This window comes from Periplaneta americana, chromosome 1 (genome assembly GCF_040183065.1).
Source record: "Periplaneta americana isolate PAMFEO1 chromosome 1, P.americana_PAMFEO1_priV1, whole genome shotgun sequence".
Classification (NCBI taxonomy): domain Eukaryota; kingdom Metazoa; phylum Arthropoda; class Insecta; order Blattodea; family Blattidae; genus Periplaneta; species Periplaneta americana.
In genome coordinates this window covers 93,239,456-93,248,724 of record NC_091117.1, presented here as the reverse complement: position 1 = coordinate 93,248,724, position 9,269 = coordinate 93,239,456, and the positions used below count along the sequence as shown (strand labels likewise).

Sequence of the window (9,269 nt, the reverse complement as noted above, 5' to 3'; positions counted from 1 at the left end):
GTGGATTCTTCTTGAAGGAAAAGAATATCAACATCGTGCTCCACTAAAAAACGTTTCAATGCATAAAGTTTTGTGGGCGAGGAATTATTATTGAAATTCACAGTGGCAATACTTATAGTGATGGTCATCACTTCAGCCAATAGCAGAACAAACTTCAACAACATGTTGCACAATGCACAACCAGTAATCGTCTGCCAAAGATCTAGTCAACTGGGCGTAATAATGGAAATCCTAGTTTACTGCCTTCTCCTTTGTAAGGATGAGAACGATGTTTAGGAGAATTACTGCTTTTAGCCAATTTCTTAACACCAATCTCCTGTGACGAGGACTTGTTTGTCGATCCAGGATCTTGCTCTTCTTGTTGCATTGCTTCATTCCAATCCTCTGGAACTGCTGCTGTTGCTCCCCGAATTTCTTCAGGATCCTTTGAATCACCTGTAGTAACCGGAACAACAACGTCGACAGGATTCTTCTGCCCATTGGCAGAACACTCACCAGTGTCAGAAGATTCCATTGCTTTATACTTTTTCACTGGTTGCTCGTGAAGAATCTCTGATACGTCATCTGCTGAATCTGTTTCCGAGTCACCCTGTTCTATCGTCATAGTCACCGTCTTATCAGTCACTACACTACTCTTTTGCGTTATTGATTTCTTTTGCAATGAAGTACTCTCGTGCATTAATTTTGTATCCGAAGTACCAATAGATGTTTGTTTTTCGGATAAACTATCAGTCCCATTTTCAGATGAAACAATAGTCATAGTAGGAATTGTCGCTGCTTTGGAAACACTAGGAGAAGGGATCAAGTCACTCAGTGTAAGACGTGTTCGAGATTGTACCGTCACAGTGGCTTTTATATTCCTATTAGAACACGCTTGCCGTATATGAGCTGTACTTCCACAAGAAAAACACGTAAGTTCCTGCCCAGGGTAAGTTACATAGGCTTCGTGACCGGCTATGACAATCGACGAAGGTATGACCTTGTTTAATACCATGTGTGTAATGCGTATACCGGTATAGACATTATATCGAAATTTTGATGACCACTTTTCATTTTCTATATGTTGCACTTTCCCATAGTTCTGTTGCACGTGTCGTATTCTTTCATTGAACTCTTCCGGTGGTATGTTGAGCACTCGTACCATCACGACTTCTTCGTCTGCAGGGGTTATGTTGACTGTTACATTATCTCCATAAGTTTAACGGATGATGATCCAGTATGTTGTTGTAGGTAATGATCATAACTAATTTTATTTATAAGTTTAATATACACTGCATTTTGTTTCCCTACTAACTGAATCGCTTGTATTTCCGTGTCTTTGATACGTAATCCTTCTTCTATCCATCTATGTATGTCAAATGCTGTAGGACGCGTTTCCTCTTTATTAAATATTGCTTTTAAAGTATTTTCCCTTTTAACTGCCCTATTCATGTTTCACTACAAGGTTATCAAAACAAACGCACAATGTAACACTCACGCACGGACTACGTACGACTCACGATGTTACCTGCTCGGCTGTCGCCGGCAAACTGAACTTGTCACTATTATGCTTCACATTATCTTTGATTTCTTGGACAATTTGAATCTTGTCTGCTCGTAATCGAAGTCTTTTACATAGAGTACAATTTTATACATGGTACTTGGAGGATTGCAAACTCTTGCATCCTTTTAACGACTATTTTGGACTTCGACTACAGGAAACTCGAATTCTTTCTATTCTATTCCATGTCTTCTTCTGGTATGCGCGGCCTCCCAGGCGATTTCCTTTCAAATCGTTCCGTATTTCCTTGTACCCACTGATGAACAGTTTTATCTGTCGGCGTGTCACCACCCTATTCACTGCGAAAGTTCCGTTGAGCTATAACAATTGACCTAGTTGCAATAAACCAAATCACAGGCTGTGCTTTCTGTTACTGAGTCGCCATAGAACTGTCCGTTCTCAATCAACAATGAATACCTCATTCCGCTCCAGAAGTGTCAACTGACGACGCATTCTTACATAAAGAAAACTAAGTCAGTAATCACACTCTTGACAAAACAGAATGCTTGCTTCCCACTTGTTTAGTCTGTTATGGATTTTCAAAATCACTGAGTTATTTTATAGGCACCATGCATTTTTCTGAATACTTGCAAGATAATGCACCCTATCGAGTATTGAAAAAATTGTCTAATAGTTAAGAAAATTTCAATCTACATACCTAGAGTCACTGAATATCAGAAACATCCTTTTCGTTGTAAAGGATAATATTGAGAGATTAATATTTGCTTTCACTTATTACTTTCCGTTAATCTTTCTTGAAATCACTATACATGGTAATTCAAAAAGGATGGTGCAAAACTGAAAAGCTGTTGCCAGAGTTGCAACAATGGAAGCAATCAACAGCTGTTAATTATGAAAGCGACTTGTCTCAAGTTTGTGTGTTTACTTTTGCTCGTTCATATCTTTGCCCATTAGTGCTAAGAACTAGTTTTGTTTTAATTTTCTACACTTTTTTCACATATACCTGTTCTTTGCATCGCTCAAACATAAAATGGGAAAAATAATAAAACAAAATTCTATAGACATCAGAAGATGTTAAAATTTTATGACAACTGAGCAATAGAGAGATCATTTTTTTAAATGAAACACGGCCTTTAAGACTTGGTTCACAGTGAATAAATTAACATCTGACATATGAACGAAATGCGCACACTGTTGCACTCTGTAATGCTCTTGCACCTAAAGTTGTCACATGATTTCACAACACAGTAGGATATACCTACAATAAAACCATTGTCATAAACTAGCTTTAAAATATTAAGTAAACAATGTGAAATGTATTTTAGTGAGATTTTAAATAATGAAGTAAGATTTAACAACAGTAAAAATATTTTAGTTTCATGTATGTAGACACACTCAAAATCACTACAGAGTTTCGCGTCTGCACTCCACAATTGCCTTTGAAATGAAAGATTGTGCCTGAGGTGATAGCAATGTTGCCAACCAAGAAACAATAAATCCCCTTACATCATATTACAAATCCCCTAAAATTCAGAGAAACTCCCTAATTTTTTTAAATTTGTGCTTGGAAAAAAACGCATCATAAAAATTAGCTAATGTGATTATACATACACGATTGAAAAGAAAAATATTCCACATCATGCACACTGACATGCAATAGAATAGAATATTCTTTGGATTTCTCATTATTCTTCCTCGCAGTATGAACTGGTTGGCTCCTGATGCATAGGGACAGCATTGTGTTGCATTTTGCATTTTTACCACAGTACACTGGAAGTCCATAACACTTGCACCTTGCTGAATGCCGACTTTTACTCGGGCAAGCAGACAATTAGTTTCAAAGCTAAAATGTTATTTATAGCTCACGAGACTGGCAATTGTTGCGTACAATATTTAGCATAAAATGAAATTTAATTAAGAAAACATATATGTAGAATTAAAAATAAATGAAAATCAGTTGTATCAAAAGCATAAATTTAGATTGGAGAAATTATTTAACTGCATTTTACTGCAGACACTATTGTTATGTAGACCATGACTTAAGCAAGACGAGGAGATTACATGTGCAACGCGACGACGGGCGGGAGAGAGCGTCTTAATAATATAATACGAGTAATAAAGACAGCAAGTGAGAAAACATGCTTGCAAGATGCGATACCGGCCGAAGAGAGGATTCACGACCATGATATTCATTGTTCAATTACACAACACAGTAGTTTCATTGTAATTAATTTTAAAAATAAATCCCAATGACGTCGTATAGGAAAAGACCCCAAAAAAACCTCTAAAATTTATTTTTCCCCTAAAAATCCGCCAAAAATTTTAGCCCCCCAAACCTCTCCCTGGAAAAGTGTTTACCTCCAAATTTGGGGGGTAAACCCCGAAGCTTGCAACACCGGGTGACAAGAACATAAGTATGTCTAGAAGAGCTTCCGTCACAAAAAAAGTGTCAACCTAATGTTATATTTATTACAATTTTTTTTAAAATAAACTGCAACTAAAGTTTCCACTAAGCACTAATGAATTAATAGAGGCTTAGTGTAGTACTACATAAGATGGCAACAACAAAGGTAGGAAGAGTTTATTCTTTGTTTGAAATTGCACGAACGGGAACTATTTTGACAGTCCAACGAAACTTTAGAAGAAGATTCGGTAAGTATGCACCACATAGGACTGGATTTCGCGCTGGGTGAGATAATTCCAGACAATTGGCTGTTTATGTCCAGGGAAAAGTCCGGAAAAACTGTAGAAGAGACAGTAAGCAAGTTACAAGCGGCATACGTACGCAGCTCAAGATGGCGCTCCACTACATTTTCACTTGGATGTTCAACAGTACCTGAATGACCCCCTATTACAACATTGGATCGCGTATGCGGCAAACAATTCACCAATGTTGGTCTGACCTCCGCAATCGCCGGACGTAACACCCTCCGACTTCTTTTTGTAGGGTAGGCCTACATTAAAGACTCCGTGTATGTTCCCCTCTTGTCAACTGATCTGAATGACCTGAGAAGAAGATTCGAAGCAGCAATGGAGTCAATAACGAAGGACATGCTTGCACGAGTCTGGACAGAACTAGAGTACGGTACGTCTCGACATCTGTCATGTCACCAACGAGGATCACATTGAATAATTGTAGTGCAGACAGAAAGACGTTGACAGTTAATGTGTTGTTTCGAGCCAATAAAGTTGTTTTTAGTTTATTCACTTTTGAATAAATCAGTATTACATTTGCACCACCCTTTTTTAATTTCAATGTATTTTCCATTTATTCCCATAGTGAGAAAGCAATAAATTTATGTAACAATTTGTTTTAAATACTATCCTTTGGTACCCGTAATTTCTTCTAACAGCCAAACATTGCTTCCATCTAATACTTTGTACAAAACTAAGTTCAACAGTATTATTGTATGCTTGTAGGTTACACAAACATTTGGAAGTGTTCCTTCTATAATTTCCTGAACCGCCTTCAGGGCTGTTAGTTTTCTGTTGATAAAAAGATATTCTAATGTATTTACAATTAGAAAACTTATACAATACACTATGGCAAACAACAAAGAATTGCGCTATTGAACAGTCACTTTACTTAGGAAATTTACAATTAGATATTCGAAGTTAGGGCAATAAAAATGTAGATTTGGGGAATACAAGATACATAAAAATGAGCAGAAAGAACATTAAAAGTAAAAGAATGAAAACACTATTATTCTTTACATTGGTTTTCTATTTACGAAAATCGGCATTTCAAGTTGATCTGAATTCTACAATATAGCGAGATCCATTTAAAATAATTTTAGAGATCAGTATTCCGGGTATTTGTGAAAAAAAATTAATAATTCACGGTTTTTATGACGTTTTACAGAATTTTCATTAAAAAAAACAAGGTTCCCACTAGAAAAATTATCTTCCTAATAGTGTACTGAAACATTAAGTTGGAACGACAAAGAATAACGTGTGATCGCTCGCTTATTCACCGTAAAAGTGCCACAGTTTATGCGGGAAAAATATGGATTAAGTTCCCATAACTTATTGCAATGATCTTCGCTAGACCCAAGCTCTCAAATTATTAATGCATCTCTCTATATATTAGTGCAGTAGTGTATAATGAGGGTTTCTGGAGAATTCTACCTTCTTAATAGATTACTTTAGACATTCATCACGCATAACAAATGTTTTTACTACCCGCAACTACAATCTCCTTAAGGTTCATTCTCGAAGGATTCGCGATTACCATGTAAGCCATTGGATCCAAAGTTTGCAGATTCAAACGCTGCTGAAGGATGATAACTGGTCACATTCATAACAAGTTTTGTTCCGGTAGGAAAGTAATGCTGGAGGTCCCATACCATACATTTAGGTAGGGTTACCAACTTTTCAAAATAAAAAATTAAGATTTTATCGACTTTCTTTAAGTGATTCATAAGTTCTTAATTTCTATTAAAAAATTAAATATTAAAGAAATACACATACAACCATTGTACACACACACAAATTTTTGTGTCTTACACCTAATTTTTAACCACACTTTCATATTTTGAAACTGATTTAGCTTCATTTAGCAATTTACAGTACTGTCATTTTAATACATTAAAACACTCTTTGCAGGTCATGTCAAAATGTAGCCTATAAAAATTTGAAGCTCTAAATTTATCAGTTCTGATGAGCATCTGTTCCTCACATCAGTCCATTTTTGTTCTTCATCACTGGAAACACTCGTTCCAGAAACGCATTCGATCCAGGTATGCTCAGTATGAATCATATGAGTCTACCGGTACTACATCCATTGATTGCAGTATTGATTATATCAATGAGTGATCTCTGCAACTATGGACTGTAAGCAATTAAGTGATTTCTGCAATAGTACCAACGTGAAAATATTTTCAAAATCTAAATCCCAGCGATAAAATAACAAAAATAATAAGAAACAGTTATACAGTATTTTACTATTACCCAGCGCCAAATTCGAAATAAATAAAGAAAGTGTTGTACGGGGGAATAAAAAAACGTAAGGCTACATTAGCATCCAGAAAACCTAAGAATACGGGAAAAATGTGCAACCTGGCAACCCTATATTTAGGACACGTAAAAGAATCTTGTCCTTAATTCAGGGAACTCGGGTAATATTCTTCTGCCATTTCTCGCCAACATCAAATTTTGATGCTGAAAACATCTTCAGTTGAAAATTCAGTTACATAAAACGCAACTACTATCACTACCATTATTAACAGTAAGGGGGCAAATGGCGCTCTTATCTTTTACCTGTCTAAGTCTCCGTATTTGTATAAATTCAAAACGAAAAGTACAGAGCGTTCGTCTCGAGTCCGGGCCGATGAAGTGCAAGCAAGCGTGGCGAATGGCAAGCGGCGTAGACAGCGGCAATTTCGATCTGTATCTTTCCGCGCAGTTCAATATTTATTCATCATTCATAATGATATGCCCAAGGGCAGGTCTTTTACAGCAAACTCAGCATCCGCCACTCTTTTCTATTTTCTACCTTCCTCTTTGTCTTCGCATATGCTGTATAACTTTTATTAATAATATCAAAGGCGTAGTGTGGTTTCACAAAACAGGGGAAACAACCAAGATTAAGTTAGTATAATTACTTTTAAATTCCTATGTAACAATATAATTTTACATAAGTAGTCTAATTAACAATCATATATGTTTGAATAAATAAAAGTATTACATTTATTATTTACATTACAATCGAGCTACTACTACTGGCTTCAGCAGCCACGTCCTACGCTATTACGAGGATTCTACGAATTCCTAGCCTCCCATTTTAATTCGAAGATTGCTGTTCTCTTCCAAGATAACTAATAACGTGACATAAAATTTACATAGTTTAATTTAGGTATATAATTTTAGCTGTGTAAATTTTAATTCTAACACAGCTGTCTCCTTCCAAGATACCTATAATGAAATCAAATTTCCAGAATTTTGTATTTAGGTGCACAAGTTTAGTTCTCCATATCTTAAATTCTAACATTGCTGTCCTCTTTTGATATGCCTGTAAAATGCTTAAAAAGAATACTTTAGAGCCTGTTTAAATGTTTTAAAAATACTTTAGATACCTAAACGTGCTGTTTTAAAGTTAAAATATCTAAAATAATAAAAGTGACTAAAATCATTTAAATAACTTTGGTTCTATGAGCGTGGACAGATGGACGGACAGAATGACGAAAGACATTTATTCGTATTTAGTGACAATGTATTATTTTAGTAAATTATTATTATTATTATTATTATTATTATTATTATTATTATTCTAACCATTTACTAGTAATGTTACAGTTTATAATAATTATAATATTAATATATGGAACTGATGCCGGATGGTCTATGGCGAGTCCTCGGCCTCACTTTACTCACCCCCGTTTGGTCTGATTACCTGGCTCGTTTTTTTCCGAGGTTTTCCCCAACCATAAGGCAAATACCAAGTAATCTGTTGGCGAATCCTCGGCCTCACCTCATCTCACTACATCTCGCCAGAAAATTGTAAAAAATTGTAAAAATTGTAAAAAAAAATGGTAAAAATTGTAATTGTAATCTTGTAAAATTTTGACTTGTTCCATATCTTAAAGCTTCATTGTTAATGTAAGATCTATGGAATATAATAAATGAAATGAGAATAAAAATTACTGTAATTTAATTGTTGAAACGCTATATAGCATTTCAAGTTGTATAGTACCACAGTGGTACGGTGACCAGACATCCTCTTTTGTCCCGACATGTCCTCCTTTTTAGGCCTTTGTCCGGGGTCCGGGCGGATTTTTAAAAAATCAAGAAATGTCCTCCTTTTCGTAACTTGTATGTCTGATATTTTGAAATTATCTGATTTTGCACTTTTTTCAAGTAATTTGCCTGTAGATGGCGGCAGTATCGACGGAATATACTCTTTGCCAACGATCATAACTCTATTTGCTTACAAATTAATATCAAATTCACATTTTGGGCGGTCTTTTTATGTATTTTCATAATAATTATAGTTCCCTTGGTTTTCATGTAGTTAACTGTCAAATCATTTTATATTATTAAATTTTATTATAAGTATAGGCTACTGTAATAAAATAGACATTGACATAATTTTAAGTATAATATAGGCCTAAGTCTAAATCTAAATAGATATTATATTTCCTCTTTAATAATTATAGTTCACTTGACTTTCATATGTAGCTAACTGTAAAATCATTTTTTTATACCATTAAGTACGAGAAAAACTCGTACCGGCACCGGGAATCGAACCCAGGACCTCTCAGCTGTGCGCGCTGAGTGCTCTCTAACCAACTGAGCTATGCCGGGACCCGACTCACGACGCCGGCCGAACTCCCCTCGTAGTATCGTGTTACGGCCTTGATACATGTAAAATCATTATTATCAAATTTATATTATAATTTATAGTAGGCTATAATCTAGACCTAGTCCTAAATCTAAGTACATAGTTTCTGTTCTCTTTTTTCGAACAATATCCTTCTTTTTGAAGCTGTGTGTCCTCTTTTCTATCGATGTGAATCTGGTCACCCTAGTACCACATGCTGCATGCTGATGCTTGTCATTACAGCGGAGAAACGACAGAAATAAGCTGGAAGCTACTCGCAAGCGTGATGTGAGTCGCAAGTCTCATACCTTGAGAAGTTTAAAAAGAAGGAAAGCATTATGCTTCTGTATCTCTCTACCTCCGTTTTCCTTCTCAGCAACCCATTGTCACAAGCAGGTAGTCAGAAGCTGACATCTTACAAAAACTCGAGCGTTCAAGTATTTTCCAAGC

General features: G+C 35.7%; 1 pseudogene; it reads right to left on the bottom strand.

The window, feature by feature from the left end:
* Window positions 1-202: 202 nt before the first annotated feature.
* On the bottom strand, window positions 203-1,431 carry LOC138702060 (uncharacterized; annotated as a pseudogene).
* Window positions 1,432-9,269: the final 7,838 nt, after the last annotated feature.